Source organism: Mustelus asterias, chromosome 17 (assembly GCF_964213995.1).
Source record: "Mustelus asterias chromosome 17, sMusAst1.hap1.1, whole genome shotgun sequence".
Lineage (NCBI taxonomy): Eukaryota > Metazoa > Chordata > Chondrichthyes > Carcharhiniformes > Triakidae > Mustelus > Mustelus asterias.
Window position 1 is genome coordinate 85,245,650 of NC_135817.1, and position 22,353 is coordinate 85,268,002.

Genomic DNA, 22,353 nt, shown 5'->3' on the forward strand with positions numbered 1-22,353 from the left:
CCCAGAGAATGAGACGTCACACCCCCTCTCCTCCACCCCAGGGGATGATCGGTCACACCCCCTCTCCACCTCCACCCCACCAGGTGATGATCGGTCACACCCCCTCTCCACCCCCCCCCCCCCCCCCCCCCCCCCCCCGAGGATGAGACATCACACCCCCTCTCCACCTCCACCCCACCAGGTGATGATCGGTCACACCCCCTCTCCACCCCCCCCCCCCGAGGATGAGACATCACACCCCCCTCTCCTGCTCCCACCCCCCTCCCACCCCGACCAGAGGATGACCTGGGTCAGAGAGCCGTTGCAGTCTCTGATCCCGCTCTGCGGAGGCTGCAGCGGCGACTTCAGACTTTTATTCTGCAGGTCGGTAACAGCGCGGACGCAGATTGGGCCAGAAGACGGTAAAGTGGGATTTGGCGGTAGGGTTGGGCGCGTGGTTCATTAAGTCGATTTAAATGCATGCAAATGCATTTAAATCGTCGGGCCGCCCGATTCGGGCGCGCGCTGGACCCGCACCCAAATCGGGTGTCGGTAAAGCCGCGATCTGCTCGGAATCGGGTGCAGATCGCGGTATAGACCCGACGCCCAACTTTACCGTGATTTCGCGCCCATGTTTTGGTAAATCAGGCCCATTATGTGTTTTGAATGGTTATTGATTGTGGGAACTTTGCTTGTGGATGCAAGTGATATTTAGATGAAAACACTTGTTTTTCCTTTGCTATCAGTACATATGGTGTGGGAGAAATTTGACCATGTCCCACTTCTCCTACACTTCTCTTTAATCTCTTCAATTTGGGGTGGCACAGTGGCACAGTGGTTAGCACTGCTGCCTCACAGCGCCAGGGACCCCAGTTCGATTCCTGGCTTGGGGCTAAATTCTCCCTCAGTGTATCTGAACAGACGCTGGAATGTGGCGACCAGGGGAATTTCACAGTAACTTCATTGCTTTGTGTAAGCTGACTTGTGACTAATAAATAAACTTTAAAATCTTTCTCCTGTTAATGTCATGCTAAATATATTGTTAAGATACACAGCTGAAGGATGTCGTGTAACTCAGTACTTTGAGCACAAATAAATAGAGGACAGAAGCTGCCAATTAGTTTATTTTATTGTTTCTCGAAAGAGTATAACTAGGAGACCGCAGGGACACTGATTGTGTGAAAGGAGAGCTATGAGAGAGAACAACGTCAATTAACCCTCTCAATGAAGAACAGCTCTGTGTCTTGGGTTTAGACCAGATTGGATTCTATTAAGTCTCAGTTATCATTACCAGTCTCAGTTTTGACATTTTCAGATGAACCCCTAGCCCCAGCAGCGTTCTGGGGAGCAAGCCCAACATTTCCACTGCCATTAGTGTGTAGAAGTACTTCCTTACATCGCCCTGATCCTGTTGAATGATGGAGTCAAGTCAAGGGGCTGAATGGCCTGCTCTTGTTTCTAATTTGCATGTTCACACAGACCCTGGACAATCCAGCTCTAATTTTAGGATTCTGCTCCTCTTCCATTCCTTTTCTCCCTCTCCTTTTCTCTCTCTCTTGTTCTCTCGCTCTTTCCTGCACTAAAGAACAAAGAAAATTATAGCACAGGAACAGGCCCTTTGGCCCTCAAAGCCTGCACAGGCCATGCTGCCTGACTGAACTAAAACCCCCTCCCCTTCCGGGGACCATATCCCTCTATTCCCATCCTATTCATGTATTTGTCAAGACGCCCCTTAAAACTCACTGCTTCCACTACCTCCCCCGGCAGCAAGTTCCAGGCACCCACCACCCTCTGTCTAAAAAACTTGCCTCGTACATCTCCTTTAAACCTTGCCCCTCGCACCTTAAACCTGTGCCCCCTAGTAATTGACTCTTCCACCCTGGGAAAAAACTTCAGACTATCCATATCTGACTATCCATGACTACCTGTTCCATCTTCTCCTCCTCTCCATCTGATCTGCTTTCCTTCGCCCGTCTTTCTTCCATGCTCTTCCACTGTCTGTCTCTGAACAATTTCCCTTCTGTAAAAAAGGCATACCTGTTCACCAATTAGTCTTTAATTATATGCATTTACTCAAATGGATTTAATTCTTCCTTATAATTATAAGATTCAACCATAGGATGGCTAACATCCTGATGACTTTTCATCAATTATTGTATTAAAAATAATTGGGGTCTGACCTTCGAAAACTGGGACTGAAACCTGATATTATTTATAGTAATCAGTATTTTTGAAAGGCAGTGGTTTTGTGTCAGCATGTAATTTAAGTAGCAATCTTTATCAGTGGTATTGCTTGCTTTCTTGAAGAGGGAAGTTGCTGATGTAGCCACTTTTCTTTCACACAAGCATCCTTATCCATGTAGCAATCTCGGGTCCTGTAGGATATGGTACAAAACACAAGACAGAAAGAACGTGCACTTGTATAGCACCTTGTAACCTCTTTCGGACATCCAAAAATGGTGGCACAGTGCTGCCTCACAGTGCTAGGGGCACGGGTTTGATTCCCGGCTTGGGACACTGTCTATGTGGAGTTTGCACGTTCTCCCCGTGTCTGCGTGGGCTTCCTCCGGGTGCTCTGGTTTCCTTCCACAGTCTGAAAAATGTGCTGGTTAGGTTCATTGGCCGTGCTAAATTCTCCCTCAGTGTACCCGAACAGGCGCCAGAGTGTCGTGACTGGGGGATTTTCACAGTAAATTCATTGTAGTGTTAATGTAGCCATGATGTGGAGATGCTGGATTTGGATTGGAGTGGGCACAGTAAGAAGCCTCACATCACTAGATTAAAGTCCAACAGGTTTATTTGGAATCACGAGCTTGAAGGAGCAGTGCTCCGAAAGCTCGTGATTCCAAATAAACCTGTTGGACTTTAACCTGGTGATGTGAGACTTCTTACTGTGTTAATGCAAACCTACTTGTGACACTAATTTTTAAAAAAATGCTGATCAGCCAATGAAATACTTTTGAAGTGCAGTACTGCTGTAAGGTAGGAAGTGAGGCAACCAACTTGCACCCAGCAATATCCCACAACGTGGCAAAGACCAGATAACCCGCTTTATTGTGGCATTGAAATTGGTGTTGATAAAAGAGACCATAAAGCGATGGTTAAAAACCCGACTAGTTCACTCATGTCCCTTCAAGGAAGGGGATCTGCAGTCCTTGCCCAGCCTGGGCCTATCTGTGAACCCAAATCCACACCAATGCGCTTGATTCTCAATCACCTTCTGAAGTGGACTAGCAAGCCACTCAGCTCAGGGTTAAGTGGGGAAAAGGGGCAATAAATAAATTGCAGCATTGCTGCTGACACCCGGGTGCCAGACAGAATTAAAAAATATTCAAATGATTCCATAAATGTCGTGTTTACCTTGAAGCAGAAGTTGCGAGCTGTCATCTCCTTGGGCCTTCTCTTCAAACTTTTATTTAGTGCCCTCATTTCAACATTTAACATTCTAAATCAGGATCAGATTTTGATTTACAGCCGAGACTGTCAAGTCAAAGCATTAAGTATTGACACCAGTAAACAATTATCATTGAATTGAGATAACAATTTAACAGTCTTGCATGATTAATGTTTCACATGAAGAATTTATGATGCAGACGTGAAATATGATGTTATGAATGCATAATGAACTCAGGTAACTTTCTGTAACAGAATGTGTAACCCATTTGATTTGTTACCATGGCAACACGACTGCCATTAGTTTATATGTTGCCTCCAGAGGCTCATTAAACTCTGTTGTGTCTTTAATGGTAAATGATAACATTAACAGCCATTGGAAAATCTCTCTCAATTTGGTTTAGTTGTTATTTAATATTCCTGAGTGGGTTCTTAGAATGCTTGAATCTCTCAGCGCAAGAGGCCATTCAGCCCACTGTGAACAGAAGGAGACTGGCGGGACTGTCTATTCTGACTCCACACCATGATGTCAAGAGTACTATAACCATGGGGCGGCACGGTGGCACAGTGGTTAGCACTGCTGCCTCACAGCGCCAGGGACCCGCGTTCAATTCCGGCTTCTCATCACTATCTGTGTGGAGTTTGCATATTCTTCACAAGTCTGCGTGGGTTTCCTCTGGGTGCTCCGGTTTCCTCCCACAGTCCAAAGATGTGCAGGTTAGGTGGATTGGCCATGCTAAATTGCCCCTTAGGGGATTAGCAGGGTAAATAAGTGGGGTTACGGGGATAGGGCCTGGGTGGGATTGATGTTGATACAGGCTCAATGGCCGAATGGCCTCCTTCTATGCTGTCAGGATTCTATAACTGGAAGCTTTCTCCCTCCTCCCACCATTCTTGCAATTTTGAGGTTTCCCGTGGGAGGTGAAAAGAAAAACCAAGGGCCAAAAACTATTGTGGAAAATTCCTCTCTGACCCCATGTGCCAGGTAGTCAAAACCAGTCCAGGAGATCAACAGCTCATGTTTATATTAAGGTTTTTAAGTATACCAAGATGCAAGTGACCAAGTGATAGCAATAAAGATACTTAACTTCTGTATGTTGCTATTTTTTGATCCAGACAAGACAGGTCCAGTCCCCTTCTTGAAGTAAGCACTTCTGCTGAGGGAAGGGATTGAGGGATAGTTGGAGTATACAGGGTTGAGGAATATGGAGAGAAAATTATCTTTATTTATTCATGGACTGTGGGTATCACGGGCAAGGCAAGGCCAGCATTTGTTGTCCATCTCTAATTTCCCTTCAGATGATGGTGGTGAGCTGCCTTCTTAAAATGCTGCAGTCCATCTATTCTGGGTACTCCAATAGTCTTGTTGGTGAAGGAGTTCTAACCTTTCATTCAGCAAGAGTGAAGGATTTCCAATTTGGAGGGAAACTTGCAGGTGAAGGTGTTCCCATGTGTCTGCTCTCCTTGTCCTTCTAGTTGGTAGAGGTCACAGGTTTTGAAGGTGCTATCAAATGAGCCTTGGCAAGTTGCTCCAGTGCATCTATGATTGGTACACACTGCTGCCACTGTGTGCTGGTGCTGGAGAGAGTGAATGTTGAAGGTGCTGAATAGGGTGTCAGGTAACAGGCTGCTTTGTTTTGGATGGTGTTGAGCATCTTGAGTGTTGTTGGAGTTGCACTCAACCCATCAAGTGGGGAGTATTCCATCACACTCCTGACTTGTGCCTTGCAGATGGTGGACAGGCTTTGGGGAGTCAGGAAGGTTAAGTATCGCACCACAGCCTCTGACCTGCTCTTGCAGCCACAGTATTTATATGGCTGATCCAGTCAGGTTTCTGGTAATTGTAACCTCCAGGATGTTGATAGTGGAGATTCCATGATGAAAGTGTTATTGAATGTTAAGGGATGATGGTTAGATTCTCTCTTGTTGGAGATGGTCATTGCCTGGCATTTGTGTAATGTAACTGTTACTTGCCACTTATAAACCCAAGTCTGAATATTGTCCAGGTCTTGCTGCATTTGGATATGGACTGCTCCAGTATCGGAGTCATCGGGAATGGCACTGGACACTGTTCAGTCATCAATGAACATTCCCACATCTGACCTTATGATTGACAGAAGGTCATTGATGAAGAAGATGAAAATGATTGGCTGTAGGACACTGAGGCAGTAATGTCCTGGGACTAATACGATTGGCCCCTCACAACCCAAACCATCTTCCTTTGAATAAAGAACAAGAAAATTACAGCACAGGAACAGGCCCTTCGGCCCTCCAAGCCTGCACCGACCATGCTGCCCGACTTAACTAAAACCCCCTACCCTTCCGGGGACCATACCCTCTATTCCCATCTCATTCATGTACTTGTCAAGACGCCCCTTAAAAGTCACTACCGTATCCACTTCCACTACCTCCCCCGGCAACGAGTTCCAGGCACCCATCACTCTCTGTGTAAAAAATCTGCCTCGTACATCTCTTTTAAAACTTACCCCTCGCACCTTAAACCTCTGCCCCCTAGTAATTAACTCTTCCACCCTGGGAAAAAGCTTCAGACTATCCATTCTGTCCATGCCTCTCATAATCTTGTAGACTTCTATCAGGTCTCCCCTCAACCTCCGTCACTCCAGTGAGAACAAACCAAGTTTCTCCAACCTCTCCTCATAGCTAATGCCCCCCCATACCAGGCAACATCCTGGTAAATCTTTTCTGTACCCTCTCCAAAGCCTCCACATCCCTCTGGTAGTGTGGCGATCAGAATTGAACACTATATTCCAAGTGCAGCCTAACTAAGGTTCTATAAAGCGGCAACATGACTTGCCAATTTTTAAACTCAATACCCCGGCCGATGAAGGCAAGCATGCCGTATGCCTTCTTGACTACCTTCTCCACCTGCATTGCCACTTTCAGTGACTTGTGTACCTGTACACCCAGATCCCTTTGCCTATCAATACTCCTAAGGGTTCTGCCATTTACTGTATATTTCCTATCTGTATTAGAGCTTCCAAAATGCATTACCTCACATTTGTCCGGATTAAACTCCATCTGTCATCTCTCCGCCCAAGTCTCCAACTGATCTATATCCTGCTGTATCCTCTGATGGTCCTCATCGCTATCCGCAAATCCACCAACCTTTGTGTCATCTGCAAACTTACTAATCAATCCAGTTACATTTTTCTCCAAATCATTTATATATATTATAAACAGCAAAGTTCCCAGCACTGATCCCTGAGGAGCACCACTTGTCACAGCCCTCCATTCAGAAACGCACCCTTCCACTGCTACCCTCTGTCTTCTTTGACCGAGCCAGTTTTGTATCCACCTTGCCAGCTCACCTCTGATCCCATGCGACTTCACCTTCTGCACCAGTCTGCCATGAGGGACCTTGTCAAAGGCCTTACTGAAGTCCATGTAGACAACATCCACTGCCCTACCCTCATCAATCATCTTCGTCACTTCCTCGAAAAACTCGATCAAGTTCATGAGACACGACTTCCCCTTCACAAAACCATGTTGCCTCTCACTAATACGTCCACCTATTTCCAAATGGGAATAAATCCTGTCTCGAAGAATCCTCTCCAATAATTTCCCGACCACTGATGTAAGGCTCACCGGCCTGTAATTACCTGGATTATTCTTGCTACCCTTCTTAAACAAAGGAACAACATTGGCTATTCTCCAATCCTCTGGGACCTCCCCTGTAAGAGTTTTAACAACACCAGATTAAAGTCCAGCAGGTTTATTTGGTAGCAAACACCATTAGCTTTCGGAGCGCTGCTCCTTCGTCAGATGGAGTGGAAATGTGCTCTCAAAAAAGGTTTTGAGAGCACATTTCCACTCCATCTGACGAAGGAGCAGCGCTCCGAAAGCTAATTGTGTTTGCTACCAAATAAACCTGTTGGACTTTAACCTGGTGTTGTTAAAACTCTTACTATGTTCACCCCAGTCCAACGCCGGCATCTCCACATCATGACCTCCCCTGTAGCCAGTGAAGATACAAAGATTTCTCTCAAGGCCTCAGCAATTTCCTCTCTTGCCTCTCTCAGTATTCTGGGGTATATCCCATCGGGCCCTGGAGACTTGTCAACCTTGATATTTCTCAAGAACCCCAATACCTCCTCCTTTTTGATCTCAACATGACTCAAACTATCTGCACATCCTTTCCCAGACTCATCATCCATCAAGTCCTTCCCTTTGGTGAATACTGACTCTAGTTCTGACTCTGACCAGTGAAGAGTTTTCCCTTGATTTCCATTTGACTTCCTTTTCACTTGGACTTCCTGAATCCACACTCAGTCAAATGCTGCCTTGATGTCAGTCACTCTCACCTCACCGCTGAAACTCAGCCCCTTTGTTGTCCATGTTTGAGTCAAGGCTGCAATGAGGTCTGGAGCTAAGAGTTGTTCAATGTCAAAGACAGCTGGGTTCATAAGTTCATGAGATATCGGAGCAGAATTAGGCCATTCGGCCCATCGAGTCCGCTCCGCCATTCGATCGTGGCTGATATGCTCCTCATCCCCATTTTCCTGCCTTCTCCCCATAACCCTTCAACCCATTACCAATTAAAAATCTGTCTAACTCCTCCTTAAATTTACTCACTGTCCCAGCATCCACCGCACTTTGGGATAGCGAATTCCACAGATTCACAACCCTTTGGGAGAAGTAGCTTCTCCTCAACTCTGTTTTAAATTTGCTACCCCTTATCCTAAGACTATGACCTCTTGTCCCAGAATGCCCCACAAGAGGAAGCATCCGCTCCACGTCTACTTTATCCATGCCTTTTATCATCTTGTATACCTCAATTTGATCTCCCCTCAAGGATTGACGGATGTGGCGAGATTGTACCTATGAGATTAAGGGATAAAGTGAATAGCTGGGGTTGAGAAATATGGGATGAAAGTGGATAGGCAGAATTGGGGGCAATGGGATGAAGGTGGGTGAGTGGGATTGAGGGACATGGAAACTTCGTGTCTTGTTGAGACTAATTAACTATTCCAGTTCCTAAATACCCGTCTAATTTTATAATAAAATTGCTCACCAAGTCATGCGCACAATTGAATCATACTTTGCATTGTCTTATTGAAACCATGAGAATTAAATGTCTAATTAGTATGTTGACTTGAAGTACAATAAGTTAGTATAAATGGATTTTTAATGAGGCCTATTCCACTGTGTGTTTATGCCTGTATCTGAGACAGATAAAAGCTGGAATAAATCACTTCCGTGGTATTAAACTGTGCCAGACAACAGGAATAGACAATGTCCTAATGACTTGCAGCATGTTGCAACTGAAAAAAAAATGCTTTAACTTGTGCGTACTGTCCTCCCCTCACTTTCTTCAAATATATTAATGAATACAATCTCCAATGAAAGGAAAATTTGCATTTGTGTAGCGCCTTTCACAGCCTCAGAACAGCGCAATATGTTTCACAGCAAGTGTGGTCGGCACGGTGGCACAGTGGTTAGCACTGCTGCCTCACAGCGCCAGGGAACCGGGTTCAATTCCCGGTTTGGGTGACTGTCTGTGTGGAGTCTGCACGTTCTCCCCCGTGTCTGTGTGGGTTTCCTCCAGATGCTCCAGTTTCCTCCCACAGTCCAAAGATGTGTGGTAAATTCTCCCTTAGTGTCCCGGGATGCGTAGGTTTGAGGATTAGTAAATGCGTGCGGTTGCGGGGATTGGGCCAGGGTGGGATTGTGGTCGGTGCAGACTCGATGGGCCGAATGGCCTCCTTCTTCACTGTGGGGATTCTATGATTTCAGTCACTGTTCTCATGTAAAAACCGCAGCAGCCAATTTGTGCACAGCAATCTCCCACAGTCATGTGATCGTGGCCAGATCATTTGTAATAGTGATCTTGGTTGAGAGATAAATGTTGTCCCAGCCGTGGACGCTAGACTATTACAGCCTGGGAGTGTAAAGCTAAGAGGGAGTGAGACCATTGATACTCAATAGTGTAGAGTGCTGTCCAGGTGCACCCAACTCCCCCGTGACCTCCTGCACCCCCCACCCTCCCCCAAGCCCCCCCCCCAACCCTCTTCCATCCCTATTATACCTGTCAGCGTGCATCTTCAGAATTAGAGATATGCTTTTAAGCACACAATGAGGTGGTTAAGGCAAATCTTCCTGTCTAAGAATTGTCTACTTAGCCCTGTCCTTTCACTGTACTATTTTAAGTCACTGGGGTCATGTTGATGTTCTGAACATATGCTGTGATGGGAATGAACGCAGCCTAGTGACTGGCTGGGCTATCTGGGTGCAGGAAGGCCCAGTTGTTTTTAATGGACAGACCTTGTCAGCCTGGCCAACGCCCCCCTTCCCCCACATTAGTCCCCACTGACTTCCACATTCACACTCCACTGAAACTGCCACGAAACATCTCCCAGCTGCATGCTTCGGTGTTGTAACTGGGAGCGCAGACGGAAGGACTGGCCAGCACAAAGATAAGCAATCAAGAGTAAAAACAGAAAATTCTGGAAAACCTCAGCAGGTCTGGTAGCACCTGTGGCGAGAGAAACAAAGTTAATGTTCCCAGTACAAACAAAGAACAAATAACACAGAAAATTACAGCACAAGCCCTTCGGCCCTCCAAGCCTGCACCGAACATGCTGCCCGTCTGAACTAAAACCCCCTACCCTTCCGGGGACCATATCCCTCTATTCCCATCCTATTCATGTATTTGTCCTGATGCCCCTTAAAAGTCACTACCGTATCTGCTTGCACTATCTCCCCCAGCAGCGAGTTCCAGGCACCCACCACCCTCTGTGTAAAAAACCTGCCTCGTGCATCTCCTTTAAACCTTGCCCCACGCACCTTAAACCTATGCCCCCGAGTAAATGTTTTAAACTCAATGCTCCGGCCGGTGAAGGCAAGCATGCCGTATGCCTTCTTGACTACCTTCTCCACCTGCATTGCCACTTTCAGTGACCTGTGTACCTGTACACCCAGATCCCTCTGCCTATCAATACTCTTCAGGGTTCTGCCATTTACTATATATTTCCTATCTGTATTAGACCTTCCAAAATGCATTATCTCACATTTGTCCACTATAACTCTTCTTCGAAACTGGAGAGAGGTAGAAATGTGATGGGTTTTATGTTGTTGGGGGTGGGGTGGAGGCAGTCAAAGCTGATTAGAAGCTCAGGGAAAAGTTGGAGGACAGAAACAATTAAATGTCAAAGATGTCATGGAACATAAGACAAAGGAAGTGGCAATGACAGTGTTAAAAACTGACGCTTTGTTCCAGAGTAAGTGTTAATAGCAGAATAAAGGCAACATTACATGTGAATGCAATGTGGTGGAATGTATTAATTGCAGAAAAATAGTCAGCACTCAGCAAGGGGGGGTCTAGAGGTGCCAACTCACCAAGTTTGCCCTGGATTTTCCAGGAACTAGGAAACTAATCTCCAGGACCATAGCTCTGGGCAAAATCCTAGGTAACAATTTTGTCTCTTAATGATGATAATATCAAAAGTGAATGAGTGGGTGGTCAGAGGGCCATTTAACTGGGTGGGACGGCTATATTTCGGGGGACATGCGATGAAACCTTCCAGGAATATGTCTAACCAGATTTTGCAATTCCTGTATAGAAGCAAATTACTGCAGATGCTGGAATCTGAAACCAAAAGAGAAAATGCTGGAAAATCTCAGCAGGTCTGGCAGCATCTGCAAGGAGAGAAAAGGGTCATCTGGACTTGAAACGTCAGCTCTTTTCTCTCCTTACAGATGCTGCCAGACCTGCTGAGATTTTCCAGCATTTTCTCTTTTGGTTCGCAATTCCTATATTCTATTTCTGTATTTTTTTCTGAATTCAAATTCTTGAAGTTTTTGATTTCAATTGTTCTGAATCTGTCTCTAAATCACCAACCCTGTAAAATAATCCCTGTGTCCCTTTATGGAATCTGTGGAACATTTCAGTCTTGTTCAGCTCACATCTTTTTCCAGCATCTGTATTGGTGCAGTTATTCCTGCTCTTTATCCCGAACTACAAAATTCCATCAATGTTGGTTTCAATTTCCGTCACTCTCTTGTCTTCCATCTCCCAATCTTCCCTTCCTCAGTTTCCCAGTCTTCGTTTCTGGGGAATAGGATGTCCATCAATGGGATCAAAGGTTATGGGGAGAAAGCAGGATTAGGCTATTGAGTTGGACAATCAGCCATGATCGTGATGAATGGCGGAGCAGGCTCGAAGGGCCAAATAGCCCATGTCTGCCCCTATCTTCTGTGTTAATATCCATTATAAGCCTACTCACTCTCTCAGCTACATTGGCTACACTTCTTCCTATTCCGTTTTCCTGAAGGATTCTGTTCCATTCTCCTTCCATCACAACTACTCTGAGGATGAGGCATCCCACACAAGTGCTTCCAATATGTCTACTTCCAATAGTATAACACAACATCCATGCATCCTACACTAAATCCTACCCTCGGGATTGCAACCACATTAACACCTAGTGTGCTGACAGCGGAACCAAAGAGCACAGCATCAGTGCAATGGACCGAATGGCCTTCTTTAATGTTGCATCATTCTATCATTTTACAAAGACTGTGCAGATCAATGTAATGTGACATGTTTCACATGATACTTGGGGAACTATCGCATCAAAGGCCAAGCGCTACAATCATAATGTCCATCAGTTCTTCTCTCTATACCAGGAGATGTTTTCAATCCCTGAGCTACATCTGTAACACTTATGTTAATCAGTTTAAATTAACCTTGATCCTGACAGTCATCTCAAGGGAGTGCGCACACACACTGTGACTGCTGAAAAGAGCAGTGCAAACTTCGAATCAAATCAGCATCAAGTACATCACTGATATTAACAGGCTCTGAGAAAACGATGTTGTGAAACATTATTTCATTGTGAGGATCAGTACATAGCAATATCTTGTTAATTGTCAGATATTGGTAATGTTTGCTAGTCCGTTGTAGAGACATAACTCCAACATAGCTCTTCCAATTTATTACAATGAATTGTTTTCAATGGATCTTATAGCCCATTCACTTAACTATCTAATTATCATAGAATTATAGAACCCCTACAATGCAGAAGAGGCCATTCAGTCCATCAAGTCTACACCAATTCTCTGACAGAGTATCTTACCTCTCCCCCACACTATCCCTGTAACCCTATATATTTAGCATGGCTAATCCATCTAACATACACGTCTTGGAACACTAAAGGGCAATTTAGCACGGCCAATCCACCTAATCTGCACACCCTTGGACTGTGGGAGGAATGATGTGGAGATGCCGGCGTTGGACTGGGGTAAACACAGTAAGAAGTTTCACAACACCAGGTTAAAGTCCTACAGGTTTATTTGGTGGCACAAACCACTAGCTTTCAGAGCGCTGCCCCAGCGCTCCAAAAGCTAGTGGCTTGTGCTGCCAAATAAACCTGTTGGACTTTAACCTGGTGTTGTGAGACTTCTTACTGTGGGAGGAAACCAGAGCACTCAGAGGAAACCCACACAGATGGTGAGAACATGCAAACTCCACACAGACAAACATCCAAGGCCGGAATTTTACCCAGGTTCCTAGTGCCGTTAGGCAACGATGCTAACCACTGTGCCACTGTGCTGCCCATATGATCTATGGCTATGGGACATCACCATCTGTAAGTTCCCCCCCAAACCACTTGTCATCTTGGATTGGAACTGAATCGTCATTCTTTCACAGTCGCTGTGGGTGTACCTACATCTCAGGGACTGCAGCGATTCAAGGTGATAGCTCACCACCAACTTCTCGAGGGCAATTAGGAATGGTTATTAAATGCTGGCTCTCACAAATAAATAAAAACTAGTTCCACTTTACTGCATTGTCCTGCATTTTTTTCAATCACCTTCAAGTGTTTCTGCTTTTGAATGGACCTACCTTGCACTAAGTTGATCTTTCTCTACACCCTAGCTATGACTGTAACACTACATTCTGCACCCTCTCCTTTCCTTCTCTATGAACGGTATGTTTTGTCTGTATAGCGTGCAAGAAACAATACTTTTCATTGTTTGTTAATACACGTGACAATAATAAATCAAATCAAATCAACTCAAAAGTGTTTATCAATTCCCGCTTGAAAGTTGCTTCTGAACCTGCTACTACTGCCCTTTCAGACAGCACATTCCAGATAACAACAACTCCCTTTGTAAAAGCAGAATAAATGCTCATCTTCTCTTGATTTACTGATTATATTAAATCTTTGCCCTTTGGTTCCTAACTGTTAGGATGATCCATTTTACCGCATCCATGCTCTCAGAACCGTTCCTAATTTTCAAACGCTGCTATTTTCTCATAGCCTTTCTTAAAGTTGCTTTCAGACATCAGTGTGGCGAGACTTGTTACTCTGTGAAAGATTGCTCCACATTGGATTAACGTCCGGAATCTAATTCAATCCACCAGCCGGCGTACAGAGGGCTCCGAGCTGCCAAGCCTCGATACATTATCTCGTGGTCTGCGTTAAAGCAGGCTGAGATGTCGCTCGTCTGGAAAATGATTCGCCTTGACATTAATGGTGAGAGATTAACAAAAGCTCTTTAGCACTCTGAATGTCACCACAATGGAATTGTAGAATCATACGGTGCAGAAGGAGGCCATTCAGCCCATCGAACCTGCACATATTCTCCGACAGAGCATCTTACCCAGGCCCCATTCCCGTAAATATAAATGGCTGACCTCAGCTCCAGTGCAGTGGCCATGCACCAAGGCTGAAGGTGGTGGTGAGCTGCCTTCTTGAATCACTGCAGTCCATGTGATGCAGGTACTCCCACAGTGCTGTTGGAGAGGGAGTTCCAGGATTTTGACCCAGCAACAGTGAAGGAACAGCGATATATTCCCAAGTCAGGATGATGTGTGGCTTGGAGGGGAACTTGCAGGTGGTGGTGTTCCCATGTGTCTGTTGCCTTTGTCCTTCTAGATTGTAGAGCTTCTGGAAGGTGCTGCCTAAGAACTTGAATGGCAGGACTGACGGAGTGTTGCACTGCTGGAATGGTAAGACTAAGGGAGTGCTGCATTGTCGAGGGAGGTCTGCAATTTTGGAAGAACAGTTCTGAGGTGGTACTGCAGAGTTGGAGGAGCAGTTCTGAGGGAATCCTGCACTGTCAAAGGGAAAGGAGTAAGGGCAGGCTGCAGTATTGGAGGGGCAGCTCTGAGAGAACGCTTTATTGTCAGAGGAACAGTTCTGAAGAAGTGCTGCAGTGTTGGAGGAGCAGTTCTGAGGGAGTGCTGCACTGTTGGAGGTACAGTTCTGAGGAAGTGCTGCATTGTTGGAGGAGCAGTTCTGAGGGAGTGCTGCAGTATTGGAGGAGCAGTTCTGAGGGAGTGCTGCACTGGTGGAGTAGCAGTTCTGAGGAAGTGCTGCATTGTTGGAGGAGCAGTTCTGAGGGAGTGCTGCAGTATTGGAGGAGCAGTTCTGAGGGAGTGCTGCACTGGTGGAGTAGCAGTTCTGAGGAAGTGCTGCATTGTTGGAGGAGCAGTTCTGAGGGAGTGCTGCACTGGTGGAGGAGCAGTTCTGAGGGAGTGCTGCAATGTTAAAGGAACAGTTCTGAGGGAGTGCTGCAGTGTTGGAGGAGCAGTTCTGAGAGAGTGCTGCACTGTTGGAGGAGCAGTTCTGAGGGAGTGCTGCAGTGTTAAAGGAACAGTTCTGAGGGAGTGCAGCAGTGTTAAAGGGACAATTCTGAGGGAGTGCTGCAGTGTTGGAGGAGCAGGTCTGAGGGAGTGCTGCAGTGTTGAAGACAAATCTTTTGTATCAGACTTTAAAAGCAAGCCCCCTATGTCCCCTCAGGTGGATCTAAACGTTCCCACAGCCAATATTTCAGAGAGCAGAGAGTTCTCCCTGGCCGCCATCGATCCCGCAACCAATATCACCCAAAACAGATGACCTGGTCGAGAGTACATTGCCGTTAGTGGGAACTCGCTGCGTATCCTACATGAGAATGGACTTGACTGGATATGCTATGATTTGGGACATCCTGCGGTTGTGAAAGGCACTATAGGAATGCAAGTTCTCCTTTCTTCCCATGAGAAATCCCAGCAGGACACAGATTCCATTGGTTTCACTTTGTATTTTTTTTGCCCTCCCAATGAAGAAGCAGATAAATATTTAATCAAAGCCCGCAAATGATATGGAATAATAGCAGCATATGGTTCATTTTCATAACATGTGTTTATTTTAATCAGCAATGTTTTAAAGTTGACACCCAGAACTACGTGAGTTGTGTGCAGAGGATGTGACATTGGATAAATGCTTAAAAGAAGAATGCAAATTGCTTAATAAATAACGTCAAGATTAAGAACAAGAATGTACTGTAAACAATGCGATGGTTTATGAAGTATCACTCACTACAGTAGAAGAGCAACATTGCCGGTGAAGTGGCATTCCATTTGTATGTCCACTGATGATACAAACACACTCAATTTACTGACGCCTTTTCACAGGGATCTCTGTTCCAGCAGCGGGATTTTAAACTGGTTTCAAGGTTCTCTCCCCGGTGTTGCCTTCCTCCCTCGCTCCTCTGAAGCCATTTGAAAATGTAATAAGGGTTTAATGAAGCAATGCTTCTGTGACAAAGGACTGGAAGTTGCCTGGGTTGGAAACTGGAGCAGCACCCAGCATGTGCAATCAATTCCTTTGACCACAGTTTCAATAGAGGCACTAACTCACTAAAATGCGGGACAAAGGAACCACCTGCCAGAGCACGACAAAATCATGTTGTGCAAATATTAGCAAATGAGCATTAATATTTATGCAGGATAGAACTCATGCAATGCAGAAGGAGACCTTTCGGCCACTCTCTCCTGTGTCGCCTGTTTCGAAGAGCTATCGGATAGTTCCATTCCCCTGCTCTACACCCCCCCCCCCCCCCGCCACCCGCACCATCCTATCCTACAATCATTTTCCCTTTTCAAGTAATTCCTTTTTCAAAGTTACAGTTCAATATGCTTCACCACTCTTTCAGACAGCCCATTCCACATTCAACAATCGCACGGTGGCACAGTGATTCGCACTGCTGCCTCACAGCGCCAGGGACTCGGGTTCGATTCCCGGCTTGGGTCACTGTCTGTGTGTGGAGTCTGCACGTTCTCCCCGTGTCTGCGTGGGTTGCCTCCCGGTGCTCCGGTTTCCTCTCACACTCCAAGGATGTGCAGCTGAAATTGATCGGCCAGTGTCAAGGGGATTAGCAGGGTAAATGTGTGGGGTTGCGGGGATAGGACCTAGGTGGGACAGTTGTTGGTGCAGACTCGATGGGCTGAATGGCCTCCTTCTATACTGTAGGGATTCTATGATTCTATGAAAAATCCCCTCATCTTCCCTCTATCAAAACCCATTCATAATTTGGAATCTCCCCTTAATCTTCTCTGCTTTGAGAGAATCAGTCCCAGTCTGCCTAATGTAACTGAAGTCCCTTCTCAATGGCCACATCCCAGTAAATCACCTCTGCATTCTTTCCAAGTACAACCCAGGGCAACTGCTTGACCAGGGCACACATGGCAGGTACAATATTAACCCGACATCCAATATTAATGAGGCCTGTTTAGATTCAGAGTGTATGGTAGGGAAACTAGCAAGAGAGTTAACATTGGTGACGGGAGTTCCTCCAATGGTAGCTCATAGTTAAAGAGGTGGTGGCATACTAGTATTGTCACTGGACTAGTAATCCAGAGATCCAGCAAATGTTCTGGGGACCTGGGTTCGAATCCCACCAGAGCAGATGGTGGAATTTAGATTCAGTAAAAATCTGGAATTGAAGGTCTAACAATTGACGATAGTTGTAAAAACTCATCTGGTTCACTAATGTCCTTCAGGGAAGGAAATCTGCTGCCCTCACCCAGTCTGGCTTGCTTGTTGGCTCTTCCATACCCTCTGAAGTGACCGACCAAGCCATTCCGTTTAATTAGGGATGGGGCAGGGATATTAAAGGATATAGGCCTTGGGCAGGTAAATGGAGTTAAACCACAGATCAACCATGATCTTCTTGAATGGTGGAGCAGGCTCGAGGGGCTGAAGGCCTACTGCTGTCCCTATGTTCCTATAGCAATAAATGCCCTTTGCTGAGCTATTTAAACTCACAAGTCCCATACCCAGTCCTTGGTGCATGTTAGAGAAATCCTGGAGCAAGTACACAAAGCTTTACAAGATTTATACCAAACACTCAGCCAAAGGAACACAGGAGTAAATTAGTTCATTCAGCCCATCAAACCTGATCTGTTATTCAGTTAGATCGTGGCTGAGCTGGAGTTCAGCTCCATTTAGTTGCCTGGCTATCTTAACCCTTAAAACCTATCATAGAGTCATAGAAACCCTACAGTGCAAATGGAGGCCATTCAGCCCATTGAGTCTGCACTGACAACAATCCCACTCTATCCCCGTAACCCCACACATTTACCCCGCTAATCCCTCTAACCTATGCATCCCGGGACACAAAGGGGCAATTTAGCATGGTCAATGCATTTAACCCATACATCTTTGCGCTGTGGGAGGAAACCGGAGCACCCGGAAGAAACCCACGCAGATATGCAGAACGTGCAAACTCCACACAGAGAATGGCCCAAGCAGAGAATCAAACCCGGGTCCCTGGAGCTGTGAGGCAGCAGTGTTAACCACTGTGCCACCCACAATTCAAAGTGGAAAATGTGGGCAAACTCAGCCTTGACATTTTCAATTAATCCCCATCCTCATTTGCTTTCTGGGGGAGAGAGTTCTCGTTTTTCACCCCCCTCTTTTTGAAGAATCCTTCCTGACATCGCCCTTGAACAACCAAACTCTACGTCCTCCTGTTCTGGGTTACCCCCACTCCCTATCTGAGGAAGCAGTATGAAGATCGTCAGTTGAAAAATGGAAGGGGGAGCTAGAAGAATTATTTGATCTTGAAAAAGAGCAATAACTTGCATATCTGTAGTGCCAGTCATGATATCAAAGTAGTTTGGAGCCAGTTAAGTCCTTTTGAAGTATAGTGTCTGTTCTGTTATCAGAAGTGTTTCATTCAAACTTACATTCTGAAAATTCCCACAATGTCAAGATAATGGTTTCATTTGGCTGGATGGATGGTTAGTGATGCAAAGCAATGCCAACAGCACGGGTTCAATTCCCATACCGGCTCAGGCTACCCATGGACTTGCCTTCGCAACCTTGCCCCTCACCTGAGGCGTGGTGCCCTTCAGGTTAGATCAACACCAGCCAGCTCTCTCCTCTGAGGGGGAGAGCAGCCGAAAGTAAAGTTTAAAGTTTATTTATTAGTGTCACAAGTAGGCTTACATTGACACTGCAATGAAGTGAAAATCCTCGAGTCGCTACACTCCGGCTCCTGTTCGGGTACACTGAGGGAGAATTTAGCATGTCAATGCACCCTAACCAGCACGTCTTTCAGACTGGGGGAGGAAACTGGAGGAAACCCACGCAGACACGGGGAGAACGTGCAGACTCTGCACAGACAGTGACCCAAGCCGGGAATTGAACCCGGGTCCCTGGAGCTGTGAAGCAGCAGTGCGAACCACTGTGCTACCGTGCCACCCGTGATGCTGGTTGAAGGATAAATATTGCTCAGGACTTTGGGGAAAACTTACTGCTCTTCATTAATATAGTGCAGTGGGATGTTTGACCACGACCCTGTTTGACCTTTCACGTGGGCATTAAAGATCCCATGACCCTACTTCAAAAAGGAGAAACTATCGCAGGGTCCTGACTAATAGTTACCCATCACTAAAACCAGATTATCTGCTCAGTTCATTGCTGCTTCTGAGAACCTTTTGTGCACAAATTGACTGTTGTATTTCTGATATGACAGCAGTGATTGTAATTCAAAAATACTTCATCGTCTTGAAGTATTTTGGGATGTTATGAAATGTGCCACATAAAAAACGTCAGTCTTTGTTTTCTCTGAAAGAGCCCACAAAGACAGTGGTTAGCACTGCTGCCTCACAGCGCCAGGGACCCGGGTTCAATTCCCGGCTCCGGGTCACTGCCTGTGCAGAGTCTGCACGTTCTCCCCATATCTGCGTGGGTTTCCTCTAGGCGCTCCAGTTTCCTCAAAAGATGTCCAGGTTAAGTGGATTGGCCATACATTGGGTTAAGGGGATCGGGCCTGGGTGGGACAGTCTCGATGGGCCGAACGGTCACCTTCTGCACTGTGATTGAAATTTCAGTGGGAGTACCTTCAACTGCATTGGTTCAAGGTAGCTCACCACCATCTTCCCCAGGGTAGAGCCAGGGGAGTGGTGGAGACGTTGCAGGCAAGGAAACGTTTCCCGATTCCCTCTGCTGCGGAGGATAAGGCAGCCAGATTGACAATGATTAAATGTGGTCTTCCTGCTAGTCAGACATCTATAGAAAGGTAAGGAGTGGGAGAATGTGTCAGTGCCCACACACTACAAACTGCACTGGGAGGCAGAGCCAGCCTTAAGATAGAAGAACAATGGGTAGGTAGGTAATTATAGAAAGCGCAGTATCCTCATAAGACTGTCACAGATTTGTACGCAAGGACTGCAAATATCCAGCAAAGGGGAAGCAGTGAATGAAATCGGATTAATTTTTAAGCAGTCTTCTCTGTTCCATCTCGGGAAGAATGATTCATCAATGAAACGCAGGGATTGTGAGGGAAGAGGGTAAAGTGTTCAAAATTAGGAAAGGTTTTACTCGCGTAAATGGTGAGAAACTTGTTAATTTCAGGAGGGTCGGTAACCAGAGGGCACAGACTCAAGATAATTGGCAAAAGAGCCAGGGGAAGATGAGGGGAAATACTGTTACGCAGCGAGTTGTTGTGATCTGGAATTCACTGCCTGAAAGAGAGGTGACAGCAGATTCAGCAACAACATTCATAGAATCATAGAATCCTACAGTGCAGAAGGAAGCCATTTGGCCCATCGAGCCTGCACCGACCACAATCCCACCCAGGCCCTAGCCCCGCAACCCCAGGCATTTACCTGAGTGAGCCCCCTGAGACCAAGCAGCAATTTAGCATGGCCAATCCAGCTAACCTGCACGTCTATCGGACTGTGGGAGGAAATCGGAGCGCCAGAGGAAACCCACGCAGACACGGGGAGAACGTGCAAACTCCGCATAGACAGTGACCCAATGCCGGGAATCGAACCCCGGTCCCTGACACTATGAGGCAGCAGTGCTAACCACTGTGTCACCGTGCCGTAATGGCAAAATGGAATTGGGCATATAGTTGAAGGGGAAAACATTGCCGCAGGACCCTGGGGTCAAAGCATGAGAGTGGGACTAATTGGAAAACTCTTTCAAAGGGCTGGTCGCGACTGAATGGACCGAATAGCCTGTTGCATAACAGTGTGATTCCGTTACTTTCTCTGCAGTAACATTTTAACCATAATTTCCAAATGGGCTGACGTTAAAATATACAGGTAACTGAACTGAAGGGAAATTGTTAGTACAATCCTGATAATAATTGAGAGACTATTGCTTTACCCCGTTCCTTTATTAAAGCTTTGTAGATCCCTTGCTGAGAAAATTGCACCAATTTTATGCAAAGACTGAAAACATTGCCAATTACTGTTCAACATCGGTAAGGAATGAATTAGATCCAGAGTAAAGCTCCCTCTACACTGTCCCCATCAAACACTCCCAGGACAGGTACAGCACGGGGTTAGATACAGAGTAAAGCTCCCTCTACACTGTCCCCATCAAACACTCCCAGGACAGATGCAGCACGGGTTAGATACAGAGTAAAGCTCCCTCAACACTGTCCCCATCAAACACTCCCAGGACAGATGCAGCACGGGTTAGATACAGAGTAAAGCTCTCTCTACACCGTCCACATCAAACACTCCCAGGACAGGTACAGCACGGGGTTAGATACAGAGTAAAGCTCCCTCTGCACTGTCCCCATCAAACACTCCCAGGACAGGTACAGCACGGGGTTAGATACAGAGTAAAGCTCCCTCGACACTGTCCCCATCAAACACTCCCAGGACAGGTACGACTCGGTGTTAGATAAAGATTAAATTGCTCTCTACACTGTGCTATTAAGATTCTGGGGTGCTTTTCAAAGAGTGGTGATTCCACTGGCGAACATGTTTCCCCGACCAAGGTTACTAAAAATCAGATTATCTCATCAATAGTTATTCGGGGATGTTCATGGAACCTTTCACAAAGTGGCTGCAATCTTTTCTTTATTCCTTCATGGGCTTTGGACATTACTGGCTCGGCCAACATTTATTGCCCATCCCTAATTGCTCTTGAGAAAGTGGTGGTGAGCTGCCTTCTTGAACCGCTGCAATCCCTGTGGTGTAGGTACACCCACAGTGCTGTTAGGAAGGGAGTTCCGTGATTTTGGCCCAGCGACGGTGAAGGAATGTTGATGTATTTCCTTTCGGGAAGGAAATCTGTCCTTGCCTGGTCTGGCCTACCTGTGACTCCAGACCCACAGCAATGTTATTGACTCTCAATTGCCATCAAAGAGGGACGATAAATGCTGGCCCAGCCAGCGACACTCACATCCCATGAATGCATAAAACAGAAGTCCGGATAATGAGCTGCTTGGAGGGGAACCTGCAGGTGGTCATGTTCCCATACCTTTGCCCTTCTCGGTAGTAGACGTCGTGAGTTTGGAAGGTGCTGTTTTAATAAGTTCGTGCAGTGCCTCTTGTAGATGGCACACACTGCTGCCACTGTGCAACAGTGCTGGAGGGAGTGAATATTGAAGGTGGTGGATGAGGTGCCAATCAGGCGGGCTGCTTTGTCCTGGGATGGTGTAGAGCTTCTTGAGTGTTCTTGGAGCTGCACCCATCCGGTTAAGTGGAGAGTATTCCACCCCACTGGATAAAAGCAAAATACTGCGGATGCTGGAATCTGAAACCAAAAGAGAAAATGCTGGAAAATCTCAGCAGGTCTGGCAGCATCGATAAGGAGAGAAAAGAGCTGACGTTTCCAGTCCAGATGACCCTTGGGTCAAAGCATTTTGACAAAGGGTCATCTGGACTCAAAAAGTCAGCCCTTTTCTCTCCCTACAGATGCTCCTGACCTGCTGAGATTTTCCAGC